General features: G+C 33.9%; 1 protein-coding gene across 4 annotated transcripts in view; it reads right to left on the reverse strand.

Annotated features, from left to right (window-relative positions):
* AMFR (autocrine motility factor receptor) overlaps positions 1 to 16,743 on the reverse strand; it is a 61,126-nt gene that overhangs the window by 43,271 nt on the left and 1,112 nt on the right. The gene's annotated exons all lie outside the window — the stretch shown is intronic.

The following is a 16,743-nucleotide window of genomic DNA, read 5'->3' on the forward strand; positions in this document are numbered from 1 at the left end:
AATAGGTGTGTTTCCTGAAATGATTGTGCATTGATTTTAATTAGTAAGATTTAGTAGATTTTATAAAATTATAGTATTTACTAAGGTAGAATAGTTGTTAACAAAACATCTTCCTAAAAGTCTGGGACAGATTATTCCACCATTACATATAGAACCTAGGAGAATTAGGGGAGCAAGTTTAGAAAACACAAAATTCCTGTTGAATTTTTTTTTTCTCCTTAGTGGGATACTCAAGAAATCCCCTTTAGGTGCCAGGTAGCTTCTTTGCAAGGCTCTTTGTACATCCATCTAGTATTGGCCCTAGCATGCCTGACTCTAGTATACCTATGTAAAGATGAGTAGTCCAAAGACTTTGCAAAATTCAAAAAAGTCCTCTTCTAGCCACAGGGAGGGAAGGAAGGAAAGGAGACCAAGAATGAAGCTGAAGGGTCCTTCTCTCCCCTGGCAATTCCTTTTCTGAGAGTTTCACTGGAAAATGCTCTCCTCTCTCTAAAGCTCACTAGAATCTGAATATTACACAGATCTATCTGGACAGGGTTCCATTAAGATTCCTTAGTCAATCCTTTCAAATTACTCCAGGTCCTCTAAGGACTTCTTGCACCTAATTTCAAAGTCTTAGATTGACCCCTTGATTGAAACTTGTTCTTACTTCATTCATTTATCAAGGCACATTTCTACAGCCCATCTTTACACTGAAGAAAAAGGGTATAATCAAAATAAATGTGTGATTTAGAGAGAAGATGGTTCACAGAAGGTAAAATCTAGCTTCTCTAAATCTACTGTCACATCATTCATGAGTCTGTCCACAATTACAAAATGTGCTATAAGCAATAAGTAGGTTATATTCCAAAAGAGATAAAAAGATGATTATTTAAAAACTTAATGTATATTTTCCTGGAGAAAGTTGTGATGTCCTGGAATGATCACTAAATTAGGAGAGAAAAAACCTACATTTTTGAATTCTAGCTTCTCTACTTTATTATGTGTATGACTTAAGACAAAAGATTTCTCCTCATTGGCCTCCCTTATTTTTCTTTTTTAAAATAACAGGATTGGACTAGATTATCTCTAAGATTATTTTTATTATAACCTTGTAAGTTGACACCAAAAAAGTTTTAGTGATAAAAATGTTTGTTGTTCATTTTTCAAAACCCCACTTAAGGGATTTTTTTTTGGCAAAGACACTGGATTTCCTCCTCTGGCATATATTACAGATGAAGAACTGAGGCCAACAAGGTTAAATTACTAGTGTCACACTGCTCCTAAGTACTTGAGGCTAAATTTGAACTCAGGAAGAAAAGTCTTCTGGACTCCCAGGCCAGCTACTCTTTCCCTGAGCCACTTAGCTGCCCCTATAAACATTTAATTAACAAGAAAAAAATCAAATATTTGAAACCTTGTCCCCCAAATATACCTCAAGTGAGAAATAATAGACTAAGGCAGTCTCACCTTTCACCACCTGGTCCAGACTGTAAGAAACTGAGTCATATTAATCAAAATAAATATCACTATCAAAAATCCAGTTTTCTAAATCTCTAGCTAAACTGTGGCAAATATCTAAATATAATAGAATTCATTAAAAAGGAACCTTCTCTTCTTTGGAGTACAATCAAAGCACAGATGTTATACAACACATATAGACCACAAATCATGATTATAAATAAAATGTTGGCAGAAACTTTAAAGATCCTCCTATCTAAAAGTGCTGACATACATTTTGGACTGCAAAAATAGAAAATGGATGGTATTCAATGCTGCTCATGAATTGGTTAAATAAAATTGAAAACATCTTGCCGGCAGGTAGTCATGAGTAAGCCTTTCCCCAACTTTTTCCCCAACTCAAGTCTCAACTGACTATCCTTAAAAGGAAAGCACCTTAATGTTCTATATAGATTTTTTTTTTTAAAAAGCTTTACAGAGTGACGACATTAAAAAAGGAATATGATGCTACATTTCTAGGTATTTCCTCACACCCACCCAAACTTTATCTTTTAACAAAGAAACAAACAATTAAGGAAAAGCAACATTTAGAGGGACAACATCTAAAAGTCCATGCAGTTCTCTGTTCCTGTTGTCCCGTATCTTTCAGTCATTAGAAAGAAGTGTGACTCTGTTCTCCAGACTCACTAGATTTTCAATTACTCAAAGCTTGATTTTAGTATGTCACTTTTATAGGAGCATAGGTTTAAAGGGGAAAAAGATTTTTGAAGCCATGGAGTCTAACTAACCCACTTATTTTAAAGATGAGGAAACTAGGCAGAGAGGTTAAAAAGCCTGCCCAATCACATGGCTAGTAAGCATTTGAGGCAAAATTCAAATTCTTTACACTTCAAGTCTAGCACTCTTTTCACTATGTCATCAAACTGCCCATGCACATCCACAAAAGAAAAAAAAAAAAAAAAAAAAAAACAACCTTTGAAAGGTGACAAAGTCAGTATGAAAGGTGGGAAGAGAGAAATAGGGACTAGGGAGAGACTATCTCAGGAAGGTTCTTTATCTGTTGCCTCTTTTACATTTATATAGTCACTGTGGATGTTATTATCCTGATTATATTTATTTCATTCGGCAAGTTCCTACAAATTTTCCAATGTTTTTCTTAAGTTCTCAGTTATCATTTCTGATTGCATAATAGCATTCCTTCAAATGCATGGGCAACCACTTGGCTTCCAATTCTTGGCTTATCACAGAATATTCTGGTGTATATGTTTTTTCTTTATCTTCCTAGGAGGAAAATATCCAGTAGTGGAATTGTTGGGGCAAAAAGTATGAACATATTAATAACTTTTCTTGCAAAGTTCTTAGCACGGTGTGTAATATATAGTTAAACTCTTATTAAATGGTTATTGATTTGATAATTCAAAACTGTTTTCCAGAATGGCTGGAAGAATTTAAATTTCCAAAGGCTGATTTATGTGCTTATCTTCCACCATTTCAGTTTTGTTTTGGGAATATTTGCCATTTTACAGAGTATGAGAGACAGAAGGTACTATATGCTAGACAAGTCACCAAATTGTGTCACCAACACCTAGACCATCCTCTTAGATTTTAACAAAAGGTCCAGGATCAGAGTTGAAAAACCTTGGGGCTAGAAGTGCTTGCTTATAGTCTAGTGCCCTCAGCCATCATCCTGGGAAGCAACTTTTGTGAAATGCAGCCAAGAAACTGCTCCTGAAGGTGCTACAATAGCCACACTTTTGAAAGACCCCATAATGAAAGCCCTTGTCACAGAAGTCCTTTGCACTGTCAAACAGTTAGACATCAGAAATGCTATGATTTTATCAACAGAAAGACATTAAACATGGCATTGCCATGTGCTTTAACAACCATGGGATTTTTCCAGGTGACTTGAGGCAACTAGATGGCACAGTTCAATATTTACTTAGTAACATTCACCAGTTATGTTAATGTTGGGCAAGTCACTTAATCAGTTTCTTCAAATGTAAAAATTATATAATATTAGCACGTCATGGGGTTGTTGTAAGGATCAAATGAGATAAATCTGTAAAGTGCTTGAGTACAGTATCTGGCCACAGTAGATCTTATGTAAATGTTACCTATATCATTATTATAATTATTATTATTGATATACAGCTGGAACCTTCCATGTGTTGTCTCCTCCAACAGAATATGAACTCACTGAAGATAGGAAGCTACTGTCTTACTTTCCTATTTGTATTCCTAGGGCTTAACACAGTATTTTGTACACAGGTAGTGCACAATAAATGCTTTCTTCATTTCATGTTCATGTATTGACCTCTATTCAAGTAGCTTCATATTCCAAAATTACTTCATATATAAATCCTCTCCTTGGCTTTTAAAGCCTTTCACAGTCTTCACACCCTTTGCTCCCTCATTCCTTGCTGTTCCTCAAACAAAATTCAATCTACCAACTCCTCTTTGATCTGGCCATCTCCTTTGCCTGGGATGCTTTCCCTTCCTGGCTTGCATTTAGAAAATTCAAATTCCACCTTTTGCAGAGTGTCTTTCATATTCATTTCCTTGCTGGTACCTTCCCTCTGAAGGTTTATATGTTTATTATCTTATATGTGCAATTTTTAAAAGTTGTTTCCTCCAAGAGAATGTGAGCTTCTTAATAAGAGTAACTATGGTTTTACCTTTCTTAATATAATGCCTTGGTACTTTTTAATATTATCTCATTTGACCCTCTCAATAACTCTGGGAGGCAGGTATTATTACTATCCCCATTTTACAGTTGAGGAAACTGAGGTAGACATCAGTGACCTGCCCAGAGTCACACCACTAGTAAGTATCTGAGGACAAATTTGAACTCAGGTCTCCACAACTATCCATTGCTCCAAACTAGTTGCCTATAAACATTTAATAAATGCTTAACTAGTTCAGGTGAAACATAACTTATGCAAAGCATTCTTTTTGCTATAGTTTTTATTAAAACTTTATATTTTCAACCATTAACCATGAAGGAATAATTCTAGATCTTATATTTGTGTCAGTTCCCCATATATCTTGGTCATAAAAGTCTAATAACTGCTAAAGAATGTTTGATATAAAGAGTTTTCAGGAGCTTCCTTCTTATTCTATCTACTTTGATTGTGCTCCTGCAACCTTGTATGGTTAAGAATTCTCACCCTATCCATAGTTATAAAAAGTACCACCTCTTCATAATCTTATTTCCTTTTACCTTTGGGACATCATTTGATGATCCTTTCATTCTGTGTACTCCCATTGTTTCCCTTGATATTTTAGATATTTTGTTTTTCCAAATGAATTTTTCAATTTTATAATTTTGTCTAGTTTAAAAGAATCATCCCTTTATTAGTAGGATTGCATGACCATTGAACAGCTCTTCAATTATGTCTCTTCATTTCTGTAATGTTTTATACCTTTATTCTGAAATCATAAATTATGTCAGATTAATTTAATTTAGATATTTTCTATCTTATAATGTATTTTAGGATCCTAAAAAAATGAAAAGAAATCTTCAGTTTCCTCAAGGTTAAATAATTTTTAAATCATTTTGATATTATTAATAAATAGTCATCCCACACACATATTATGATATCTGGCACATAATGAGTATTTAGTAAATTCTTTTTGATTGACTCCTGATCACAATGGCCTTTTATGATTACTTTTAGGGCAATTTCTTAATTTGTTAAGAGTGAGCTAGCCTCAAAACTCAAAAGATCTGAAGTCAAGCACCACAACTAACTCATAAATGCCATGTGATTCTAGGCAAGTCAATTAACTTCTTAATTCTATAGTCTATTAACATAGTAAATTTCAAAGAGGGGGACAACTTGCATTGGAAGACAGAATTTCCTCACCTAGCAGTTTCCTATACCAATGAAATCACAGATTCAATTCCTTTTCCCTATACCTAATTTTACACTTTATTTTGTTTATATATACTCAAAACCTGGGGCAGAGCCAAGATGGCGGAGAAGATACACACAAATTTGTAAGCTCCCTTCTTCCCTCATTACCAATTAGTTAAATCAGCCTCAAAAATAACGCTGGACTGATAGAAACCACAAGGATTAAAAGCAGGACTTAGCAGCTGAAGAGAATCTAGAGTTTCAACAGAAAAGGTCAGTTCCAAGGGGAGGAAGAAAAAAGGCCAGCACAGATAGGGTTAGGTGCTAGCACACTGCGCCGATCGAGCTGGGGAGAACTCTGGGATCAGAGAAGCCCCTGAGATAGAGGAATCTGGCACAGACTGATAGCTCTTCTCTGCTTATAAAACAGCAGTTCAGAAGAGAAATCAAGCCACTTTAAAACATAAAGCCAGATCCTAGAACCACCCCAATCCGGAAGTGACCTAACAGATCTCGCCTTCTGCTGCCTGGGGCTTCTCCTTGGGGTAATTAAGAACCTGAACAGCGGGGACACAGCTAGAGGCAACATCTAATCCACATAATGCCGGGCTTGGCCTGAGGCTGGGGAACTCTAGCAGCCTCGGAATTCCCAGAGAAGCGGAACCTTTTAAATAAGGACCTTGGGTTTCCAGGAAGACACTTCCAGTTTGAGGGCAGGGGCTTTACACATCAGCTGCTAATATCCACGCCTGACAGAATGCATTGGCTGGGCTTTGTGTCGCTTTTACTGTTCAGTCTTAAACCTCAGGGCAGTCTCTAGGATACACAGCGGGGTCCTTCACTGGGTACTCCTCACAGTGTAGCCCTACTAACCACCTCTGAGGCATTTCCAGGGAGGGCGGGAGAACTCTCTCTTAGCTCAGGCACAGGAGTTGCTGCATCCATCTGGTCTGGGAGGAAGCTGGCAATTAAATAAATAAATAAATAAATAAATAAACTTCTTGCCCCAAGGGCAAACGGCAACAGATTTTTAACAATGAGTAAAAAGCTGAAGAGAACTATCAATACCTTCTACACAGAGAAACAGTGGGTACCCCAAGGAAGTTAACAGCAGAGAGTCAGCAGATAACAGCCTAAAGGGGAATGATACTTGCCCCCCATCACATAACTCTCTCCTAGAAGAGACTATTAAAAAGTTAAGAGAGTTTGAAGAAAAATGGGGAAAGGAAAGAGAAGCTATGATAGAGAATAACAACGTCCTGAAATTTGAGTTGGAAAAAATAAAGAATTCACAGGAGATAACAGGGAAACAAAATTTGTGAATTAGAAAAGGTTAAAAAAATCACAGGAAAGTAGGATTTCTGAATAGGAAAAGATAAAAAATTCTCAAGAAAGTAGGATTTCTGAATTGGAAAAAGAAAATAACTCTCTAAAAAAAATTAGGGAAATGAAAAAAATTCAATAGAGCAAAATAATTCATTTAAAAACTCAATTGGGCATATACAAAAAGAACTAAAAAAAATAACTCATTAAAAATCAGGACGGAACAAATAGAAATGAATGATTCATTGAGAACCCAAGAATCAGTCAAACAAAACGAAAAAAATGAAAAGCTGGAGAATAACGTCAAATACTTACTAGGAAAATCTATAGACCTGGAAAATAGATCTAGGAGAGATAATCTGAGGATCATTGGACTTCCCGAAAACTATGATCAAAAAAAGAGCCTAGATTCTATTTTACAGGAAATCATCAAAGAGAACTGTCCAGAGATAATAGAAACAGAAGGGAAAATAGGCGTTGAAAGAATTCATCGAACACATTCTGAAAAAGACCCTATAAAAAGATCTCCACTGAACATTGTGGCTAAGCTGCAGAACTACCAAATAAAGGAAAAAATATTGCAAGCAGCTAGAAAAAAAACAATTTAAATATCAAGGTGCCACAATAAGGTTCACTCAAGATCTGGCTGCCTCCACATTAAAAGATCGAAGGGCCTGGAACCTGATATTTCAAAAGGTTTTAAAAGATCAAGGATTGCAACCAAGAATAAAGTACCCAGCTAAGTTTAGCATTTTCTTCCATGGAAGAAGATGGTCATTTAATGAAACAGAGGAATTCCATTTGTTTCTAAGAAAAAAACCAGACTTAAACAAAAAATTTGATCTACATCCACAAGACTGAAAAGAAACAGAAAAAGGTAAAAAGAACTCTTGAGAACTGTATCTCTGTTGTGGATATATAGAAAGTCCGCATGGATAATTTGATCTTACTGATATAAAAAAAAGGGGGGAAGTAGTAAAGGGAAGGGGATAGTATCAGAAAAAGGTGAAGGAGAGATAAAAAGTAGGAAACTACATCCCAGGAAGAGGCATAGAAAATCTACCACATCTGAGGGAATTTAGAGAGGGGGAAAAACATTGTGTGAATCTTACTCTCATCACAGTAGGCTCAAAGAGTAAATAATTGACATATTTGTTTTTCAGAGAATTCTCTCTCACCTCATTAAAAGGGGGGAGAGGAAAAGGGAAAAAAGGGAAGGGTACAAGAAAAGGGAAGGGACTTGGAAGGAGGGGGGAGGGATACTAAAAAGGGAGGGCTGAGTGTCACAAGTGGAGTCTATAAATTAAATATTGGGGAAGGGGTTAAGGGGGGGTCAAAGGAAAAAGCATAATCTGGGGATAATATGATGGCAGGAAATACAGAATTAGTAATTTTAACTGTAAATGTGAATGGGATGAGCTCTCCCATCAAACAGAGACGGATAGCAGACTGGATCAAAATTCAGAACCCTAAAATATGTTGTTCACAGGAAACACACTTAAAGCAGGGAGATACATACAGAGTAAAGGTAAAAGGTTGGAGCAGAATCTATTATGCTTCAGGTGAAGCCAAAAAAGCAGGGGTAACCATCCTTATCTCAGATCAAGCAAAAATAGAAACTGATCTAATTAAAAGAGATAAGGAAGGAAACTATATCCTGCTAAAAGGTAGCATAAACAATGAAGCCATATCAATACTAAACATATATGCCCCAAGTGGTATAGCATCTAATTTTCTAAAGGAAAAGTTAAGAGAGTTGCAAGAAGAAATAGACAGTAAAACTACAATAGTGGGAGATCTCAACCTTGCACTCTCAGATTTAGGCAAATCAAACCACAAAACAAATAAGAAAGAAATTTTAAAAATAAATAGAACATTAGAAAAACTAGGTATGATAGACCTTTAGAGAAAACTGAATGGTGATAGAAAGGAATATACTTTCTTCTCAGCAGTTCATGGAACCTATACAAAAATTGACCATATATTAGGACATAAAGATCTCAAAATTAAATGCAGGAAGGCAGAAATAATAAATGCCTTCTTCTCAGATCACAATGCAATAAAAGCTACATTCAATAAGAAGTTAGGGGTAAATGGACCAAAAAGTAATTGGAAACTGAATAATATCATCTTAAAGAATGACTGGGTGAAACAGCAAATTATAGAAACAATAAATAATTTCACCCAAGATAACGACAATGATGAGACATCATACCAAAATCTGTGGGATGCAACTAAAAAGGTAATAAGGGGAAATTTTATATCTTTACAGGCTTATTTGAACAAAATAGAAAAAGAGAAGATTAATGAATTGGGCCTGAAACTTAAAAAGCTAGAATAAGACTAAATTAAAAACCCCCAACCAAAAATCAAACTTGAAATACAAACATTAAAAGGAGAAATCAATAATATTGAAAGTAAAAAAACTATTGAATTAATAAATAAAACCAAAAGTTGGTTTTATGAAAAAGTCAATAAAATAGATAAACCTTTGGTAAATCTGATCAGAAAAAGGAAAGAGGAAAATCAAAGTGTTAGTCTTACAAATGAAAAGGGGGATCTTTCCACCAATGAAGAGGAAATTAGAGAAATAATGAGTTACTTTGCCCTTCTTTATGCCAATAAATTTGATAACTTAAGTGAAATGGATGACTTCCTCCAAAACTATAGGCTTCCTAGATTAACAGAGGAGATAAATTGCTTAAATAGTCCCATTTCATTAAAAGAAATAGAACAAGCTATTAATCAACTCCCCAGGAAAAAATCCCTTTACATGTGAATTCTACCAAACATTTAAAGAACAATTAGCCCCAGTGTTATATAAACTATTTGAAAAAATAGGGGATGAAAGAGTCCTACCAAACTCCTTTTATGACACAGACATGGTACTGATACCTAAACCAGGTAGCTCGAAAGCTGAAAGAAAACTATAGACCAATTTCCTTAATGAATATTGATGCTAAAATCTTAAATAAGATATTAGCAAAAAGACTTCAGAAAATCATCCCCAGGATAATACACTATGATCAAGTAGGATTTATGCCAGGAATGTAGGGATGGTTTAATATTAGAAAATTAGTATAATTGACCATATTAATAATCAAATTAATAAAAACCATATGATCATCTCAATAGATGTAGAAAAGGCATTTGATAAAATCCAACATCCATTCCTACTAAAAACTCTTGAGAGTATAGGAATAAATGGACTATTTCTTAGAATAATCAGGAGCATATATTTACGACCGTCAGTAAGCATAATATGTAATGGAGATAAACTGGAACCTTTCCCAGTAAGATCAGGAGTGAAACAAGGTTGCCCACTAACACCATTACTATTCAATATTGTATTAGAAATGTTAGCCTCAGCAATAAGGGTGGAGAAAGAGATTAAAGGAATAAGAGTAGGTAATGAGGAAATCAAACTGTCACTCTTTGCAGATGATATGATGATATACTTAGAAAACCCCAGAGATTCTAATAAAAAAGTATTAGAAATAATTCACAACTTTAGCAAAGTTGCTGGATACAAAATAAATCCACATAAATCTTCAGCATTTTTATACATCACCAACAAAATGCAACAGCAAGAGATACAAAGAGAAATTCCATTCCAAACAAATGTTGAGAGTATAAAATATTTGGGAATCCCTCTACCAAAGAAAAGTCAGGAATTATATGAGCAAAATTATGAAACACTTGCCACAAAAATAAAGAAAGATTTAAATAATTGGAAAGACATTCAGTGCTCTTGGATAGGCTAAGTGAATATAATAAAGATGACAATACTCCCCAAACTAATCTACTTATTTAGTGCTATACCAATCAGACTCCCAAGAAACTATTTTAATAACCTAGAAAAAATAACAACAAAATTCATATGGAAGAATAAAAGGTGGAGAATTTCAAGGAAACGAATGAAAAAAAAAGTCAGATGAAGGTGGTCTAGGTGTACCTGATCTACAGCTATATTATATAGCAGCAGTCACCAAAACCATTTGGTATTGGCTAAGAAATAGACCAGTCGATCAGTGGAACAGATTAGGTACAAAAGACAAAAAAGGGTGTATCTATAGCAATCTAGTGTTTGACAAACCCAAAGATACCAACATTTGGGATAAAAATTCATTATCTGAAAAAAAAAAAAAAAAAACTGTTGGGAAAACTGGAAAGTAATATGGCAGAAATTAGATATGGATCCACACTTAATACCATATACCAAGATAAGATCAAAATGGACCCATGACTTAGGCATAAAGAATGAGATCATAAATAGATTAGAGGAACAGAGAATAGTCTACCTCTCAGACCTGTGGAGGAGGAAGGAATTTATGACCAGAGGAGAACTAGAGATCATTATCAATCACAAAATAGAAGATTTTGATTACATCAAACTAAAAGTTTCTGTACAAACAATACTAATGCAAACAAGATTAGAAGGGAAGTAACAAATTGGGAAAATATTTTTACAGTTAAAGGTTCTGATAAAGGTCTCATTTCCAAAAATATATAGAGAACTGACACTAATTTATAAGAAATCAAACCATTCTCCAATTGATAAATGATCAACAGATATGAACAGACAGTTCTCAGATGATGAAATTGAAATTATATCCACTCATATGAAAGAGTGTTCCAAATTATTACTGATCGGAGAAATGCAAATTAAGACAACTCTGAGATACTACTACTATTGGGCTTATATCCCAAAGAAATACTAAAGAAAGGAAAGGGACCTGTATGTGCTAAAATGTTTGTGGCAGCCCTTTTTGTAGTGTCTAGAAACTGGAAAATGAATGGATGCTCATCAATTGGAGAATGGTTGGGTAAATTATGGTATATGAAGGTTATGGAATATTATTGCTCTGTAAGAAATGACCAGCAGGAGGAATTCAGAAAGGTTTGGAGAGACTTACATGAACTGATGCTGAGTGAAGTGAACAGAACCAGAAGATCACTGTACACTTCAACAACAATGTTATATGAAGATGTATTCTGATGGAAGTGGATATCTTCAACATAAAGAAGATCCAACCCACTTCCAGTTGATCAATGATGGACAGAAACAACTACAACAAGAGAAGGAACACTGGGAAATGAATATAAATTGTTAGCACTACTGTGTATCTACCCAGGTTACTTATACTTTGGAATCTAATACTTAAAGTGCAACAAGAAAATTGGATTTACACACATATATTGTATCCAGGTTATACTGTAACACATATAAAATGTATGGGATTGCCTGTCATCTAGGGGAGGGAGGGTGGGGCAAATTTGGAAAAATGAATACAAGGGATAATGTTATAAAAAAATTACTCATACATATATACTGTCAAAAAAATTTATAATTATAAATTAAAAAAATAATATGGGCAATAAAAACATCAAATATATATATATTCAAAACCTCCACTATTCTCCAAATCAAGTTCACAGAAATATAAAAAGTTGCAAACTTTGTATGCAAAAATGATATTATAATCCAATGTGTATAGTTGCACCCCAAACTACAAATTCATCAATGAAATATCTCCTCCAAGTCAAAAGATTATTATTCCTTAGGTATATTAAATTATCTTTCACTCCAATGGCATTAAAGAATATCACAGGACAAAGCTTTAATTTTTTTTTTCTCCCTGAGGCTGGGGTTAAGTGACTTGCCCAGGGTCACATAGCTAGTTAGTGTTAAGTACCTGAGACCAGATTTGAACTTGGGTCTCCTGAAAAAAGCTTTAATACTTTCAATATCATCTATTCAGCTCATTTCCAGCAAGTCTATTAAAAATAACTACAACATCTGTGAAGGCTACAGAAACTCAAATATAGTTCAACAACACTCTCCAGAATTGTAATCCATCTTCCCCCTTCACTTAAATTTTAATATTAAAATCCACATGTGGATTTATATTCTGAGTTTAGTACCCTGTTGGCACTAACATTAACAGCACCTATTATCCAGGCCCTTCCCTTTCCTAAGGCCAAGAGATAAAAAACCAAAAAGAAACAATTCTTACTTATTTCTTAAGGAGATTATTTTCTATCTAATTAAAGTAAGACAAGGATAAATTAGTTGTGAACATGCCCATACACAAGAGAGTTCTAAAGTCTATAGGTGTTGTACTCCTGGGTTAGCAATTGAAGATTTCAAATTTTTTTTAAACTCCATGCAGTATATGTCCAAACCATTCAGTAATATCAGTTATCAAAAACAGGATTGACAATGAATTTGCCTAGTTTCTAAATTTTACATCACTATGTAGAGCAGTAACAAACTTGAAATTAAGCTACCTATTTGCAAGAATACAGTGTTTCCACTAGATTCTCCAAAATTCTCCAAAATCATTAATCATCCTACACTTTATAAAACAATCACAGAAATTGCTCAATTTCTGTGACATGAACAGCTACCTGTCCCAATATATGCCTGTCTCAAGCAGTAAAAGATGTCAGACACAATTATTTCCCCATAGTATCTCAATAATCATATTCTTCATATATTATAATATATTTAACATGTATAAGACTGCCTGCCATCTGGGGGAGGGGTTTGGGGAAGGAAGGGAAAAAATCTGAACAGAAGTAAGTGCAAGGGATAAGGTTGTAAAAAATTACCCATGCATATGTATTGTCAAAAAAAAGTTATAATTATTAAAAAAAAGTAAAAAAAAGAAAAGTAAAAAAAAATAATAATAAATAATCATATTCTTCCCCCACCTTCCATGTAAAATGGATATTTCTGGGATCATTCAGGAAACTGGCCTATTACACAAGTTTCTTGTCATTACTATATGTAAAATACTGTAGCCTGAATAGTACTTTTTAAAACATTTTATTTTAGTAGTATGTTTTTCTAATTATATGTAAAGATAGTTTATAACATTCATTTTAATAAGATTTTGAGTTCCAAATTTATTTTTTTTCCTCCCTCCCTAACCCTCTTCCCAAGCTAGCAAGCAATCTGATAGAGGTTACTCATGGAATTAATTTTTAACACATTTTCATATGAGCCATATTGGGAAAGGAAAAGAAGAACAAAAGGGAAAAACCCCAAGAAAGAAAAAAAGAAAAGAAAAAAAGGTGAAAACAGTATGCTTTGATCCCCATTTGGCCTCTATCAGTTTCTCTCTGGATATAGACAGCATTTTCCATCCAAAGTTTATTGGAATTGTCTTGCATAACTGAATTGAAGTTACTGTGTTCAATGTTTTCCTGGTTCTGCTTTTTACTCAGTATTCAGTTCACATTGTCATTCCAGGTTTTTCTGAAATTGGTCTGTTCATCTTTTCTTACAGAACAATAATTGAATAGTATTTTAAATATTATTTTAAGAACAAAAAGAAAATCTACTTTCATATCTGAATTGTAAAACATTTAATGAATGTTTAATTAAAAAAATAAATAAGGCTATTAGATTATTCTTCACCAAACCACGAAACAAAAAAAAAATTTTAGGAGCCCCAAATCTATTTTATAAATATCAATGAGTGCAGTATGGTAGAAAATTTGAAGGGCTTGGGACTAGAAGACCCGGATTTTAGTCTCAGTTCTGCTACTACTATGTGACCTTGGGGAAATAAACTCACCACTTTGGCTCTCAAATAGGGGGAATGGACTAGATAATATTTAAGTAAGATCCTTTATGCCTATTTCTCTTTGTATCAGTATCAAATCAGATGATCTCTATGAGCTAGGAGGAACAAACTGTTTATCTAAATTACTACTACATAATTGTATTTATAGCAAACTAAAACTCAGACATCAAAGAGATATTATTTGTGAGTTTACTATAATATATGATTATATCATATGAAATTACCTCATGGAATCACGGATTAACTAGGATATTTTTTGTTTTCCTGCCAAAAACAAAAAATAGTGCATACCTAATTTGCCTCTCACTAAATTTTATGTTTAAACAACTTCTGTATAGCCATGCCTCAGAGTCCTAAGGAATCAGAAGCATGGCAACAGTCTTCCCCATTTTTCCTAAAATCAGCATTCCTAGGCCACTAGAGGCACTCAGGTCTACATGTATTCTGCACAAAAAAAATATTGGGAAGCTTTCCTTTCTTCTTTATTTCTAAATTATTTACTCATGTATACTTAGTGTATCATTATTATCATTATTTTCTTTTAAGTTTTAAGTTACCCCTGCTTCCAAGCAAGTAATCAATTTTTTTTCAATATTCACCCAAAATATTTGAAATTTGCGAGTATTCAATACTAAGACATTTTATAAGGAAAACTTTTGGATTTATTTTAGAATTTTACTTTTTATTTTATTTTCATGCCCTTTGTTTTCCTATAATTTTTCCTTAAAGCTTCTACCAAAACTGCATCTTTACATTTACTGATTGCATATTCTAAAACATAAGTTATGTCTTTTTGTTAAAAATTTTCAGGTCTTGATCCACAAATAAAGACAAAAGGAAAGGGGGGGGGGGAAGGACGTAACAAAAATAACACACCAAGAAAAAAGAAACTGAAAAATTACAAACACCTGAACATTGGTTGAGTTGGTAGAATAGTTAAGAGTACTCACCAATATACAATACATCTTGAAAGAATACAGTAATGTCAACTTAATAGAAAAGTAGGATTGAGAGAAATGAATCTGAAAATGTGATAATGCCTATTACTTTTACAGAAGGGAAAGCCAGGCAATGCAAAATAGCACATGATAACAAGTGATATTTATAGGGATCACTGGAAATCTATAGGGGGAAAAAGACCTATACTAAAACAGAAAAATAAAAGAACAAGTCAAACAAGATATTAATCTAAGAACCATGTTAACCTTTGCCAATGTTAGAGTTCCATACCACATCTTACAAATGTCAATTTATTATAAGACAATTTAGACATTTCAATAATTCCAACTTCTCTAGGTTAAGACCCAAGGCACAACTGCATTATACCAAATTGTTCTCAACTCAGAATAATATAATAAGGTTCTAGTGCATTACAAAGCAGGTGAAGAATAAAAAGAATAAGATGAAAAATTAAGGCAAACACAAATCAATATATAGGAAGGCTAGAGATACACATTAAGCCAAAATTAATGCAAAGAAGAAAGGTGAGAAACAGAGGAGAGCAAATAAAGACCAACTACAAAATGAAAAATATATCAACATAGAAGAATTGGGAAATGAGAGACATCTATTGAAAGAGCAGAAAAAATGAGGGGGAAAAGATGACTTTAAAAGAATAGTACCAAAAAAACCAAGAAGTTTTAACTAATATTTTATGAATGAACTACTACAATCTCAACAGTAGACTTATCTGCAAGAAGAAATCCCTAGGGAAAAAAAAATCACTAAACAGTGGCTGTTACATAAGCACCATCACTACTTATTAAAACTTATTTATATCTTATGTTTTAAGAAAATAAAACATATCAAAGGTATTATAACCTTTAAAAAGTGCCTAACTCCATTCTTTCCATTTAAGATAAGCAGTTTTCTAGAAAAAAGTGCAAAAAAAACTAGCCTCACTTAAAATTAAATGAGATGAGTTATTTCACCACTTTTTCCCTAAAACTAACATGCTGCTACAGAGTATCAGAGAAAAGAGCAAAACTCTTTAGCACTACATGCAAGAACTGACCCAAACTAAGAGGTGTAGAAATTTAACCTGCATATATCCCTAATTTTGAAAGTCTGGATAATTTTAATGATAACAAGAACCTATTCAAATTTATAAATTTCACTGCTACTAGCTGAAACAATGGCATTAAATTTCAACAAACTGCAGATTCCTGTGATTTAGGATGCCAGTTTAACAGTCACGAGAGGCTGACATTGACTTAACTGGCAAAATGAGTGATGACTAAATTGACGGTCTTAAATCCTGGAGCGTTGATGCCCCGTTCAGATCCCAGCACACGCTGGTTACACGAAGGGAAAAAATAAGACGCCAAACAGACCCTTGCTAGACAGCAGTAAGAGACCACGACATTTCGAAGAGGCAAAGAATGGGCCTTATTCATACCAAACTAAGGGAGTCCAACTTCAAAAGTCTGAAATTCTTCCACTCCATCTTTTCTCTTGAGCTCATTAATAGTTATGCTACTGAAAATCTCTGAAATTGCATGTTCCTTAAAAAACTCCCCAAATGTGGC

The sequence above is a fragment of the Sminthopsis crassicaudata genome, chromosome 2 (genome assembly GCF_048593235.1).
Source record: "Sminthopsis crassicaudata isolate SCR6 chromosome 2, ASM4859323v1, whole genome shotgun sequence".
In the NCBI taxonomy this organism is placed as follows: Eukaryota; Metazoa; Chordata; class Mammalia; order Dasyuromorphia; family Dasyuridae; genus Sminthopsis; species Sminthopsis crassicaudata.